The sequence below is a fragment of the Centruroides sculpturatus genome, unplaced genomic scaffold, assembly GCF_000671375.1.
Source record: "Centruroides sculpturatus isolate CEXI.00-Female unplaced genomic scaffold, Cexi_2.0 scaffold1229, whole genome shotgun sequence".
NCBI lineage: Eukaryota > Metazoa > Arthropoda > Arachnida > Scorpiones > Buthidae > Centruroides > Centruroides sculpturatus.
In genome coordinates this window covers 39161-41317 of record NW_019385512.1, presented here as the reverse complement: position 1 = coordinate 41317, position 2157 = coordinate 39161, and positions in this window count along the sequence as shown.

Genomic DNA, 2157 nt, shown 5'->3' with positions numbered 1-2157 from the left:
ATGTACGAAAAAATATATTAATTTATCCCATGTTGAAATTTCTCTCCGTTGAGTGTCGTTTCGCGTTGAATTTTCGTCGATGTTAAGCCTAACGAACACTATTGTATCGTTAAAAATTACTTTTTTATTATGTACAAACAAAATAAATTTATTGTAAAATATAAAAACAATAAAAAATTATACTTCAGATGTTAATTTAGTATAAAAAACGTAAAATATTTGAGTAGCCCGAGAAATAGCCAAAGATTGCAGGGCCACAGCACTAGCGAAAATTTAAATTTGCCGACTGGAAGGCTTTCGAATAACGGACGTTTCGGATAACCAGCTTTCGGATAAACGACGCTCTACTGTATTTCGATATTTTCTGTTGTTTAATTAAATAATAAATGTTTATAATTGATAAAAGATTGCCTAACAAAAAATTTCTGACTGCTGTTTTGTGAATAATACATTTTATCGGTACAGTAATTTCCAAATACATAATTGAAAAGTAATAAACAGCATTACATAACTTTAATTTCAGCAAATATTTCTTTTGAACTAAATAAAACTTTTAATTTAGGAAGTTAAATATGTAATATATACTTTTATTTATTTTAAATTGAATTATTTTTACAATAGAATAAATAAAATAATTGAATTGATTAATAGCGAAAACATTTCACGCAATGTTTTATTAAAGAGTTCTTTTCATGCAAATAACAATTCAAATTTTTAATTCGTGAAAAATATACATGCGTACAGAAGAGGTAGGTCAAGTGTGCATTTTAGTTTACAGATACAATACATAGCAAAAATATTTTCTTTTTTAATTTTTTGGAAATGCTCAATTTAGAGTTTAATAAAAAAAAACATCTCTAGTTTCAAAATTGTCTTTCACTATTTTATAATAATTAAAAATATACATAATTTTTAAAACAAAATATCATCAGAATTTCATATCACACAATTGTAGTTATTTATTTTGATTAGTAATAAAAATTTTTTTAAAATAATATTTCATAATAACTAAATTGTTTTGTAATTCGTTTCTAGATTTTTATTCAAGCAAAGAAAAGTACAATACTCTTTTAGAATAGTAAAATAGTGAAATATTGTACTATAATAAATAATAATAATATTTATTCAATACAGGGAATATAAAGAACAAACAAATCTTCGAAACTTTACAATGAACTTAACTGTTTATACTTATAAAAATAATTTATAAAAAAGCCGATACAAAAAGTTAAAAATACAGTGTAATCAATAAGTAAGATTCCGACTAAGGATACCATAGATACACCTACTCTTCCTGTAATCAAGTATAGCCTATTTATACCATTTTTTAATAGGAAAGTTGTTGAGTTACTTTAGAGAAGTGTTCTTCAACCTATGCGTCGCATAGCTTTACTCGGGAGGTCATGGGTAAAAGAAAAAGACAAGTGTTTGTAGATCTTACACTACAGTAATAAAATTCCTACAATTTCAGTAAGAAGGCTCTACCTGTTTATTTTACAGTACAATTGGTTTTTTTTATCGATATTTAGGTTTCAACAGAAAGAAAATTAAATACTTAGTTTTTAAAATCACTGATATTGTTTTAATATGGCCCTGCGGTTCGCAAAAAGTTTTTAATTTCTAAACAAGTCGCGTATTCACAAAGGTTGAAAAACACTGCTTTAGAGTAAATAGTTGTATAACTGTGTACATATGATGAATTTTTAGTTTATTTCATGGCACTTGAAAACAATAAATGTAAAATCGAACTTTTCTCCATTTTTCAGTAATAATTGATAAAATGTACGGTTAAACAAAATGCTTTGTGAAGAAAACAGCACTTAGAAAATACAAACTGTTTCCATAACGACGACAGTTGTGAACAACGGATGGAATGTAAAGCACTTACATACCAAACAGGAAAATTATTGGCCGTAAACACTGTCGCAAATAAAATTTATTCTGTTGTTATTCTCACTTGTTGAAAGTTTCAAGCGCATTTCATATAGTGAAAGTAAGTACTGTAAATTTTAAATATGATATAAATTAGTAATATATTGATTTCATATAAGATGGTAAAAGCAAAATATGCCATTTAAAAAATAGTTATATTCTATCGAATATGACATTATGTATTTGAAAATAAAATTTTGTAAAACTTATTTTCAAAATATGTCT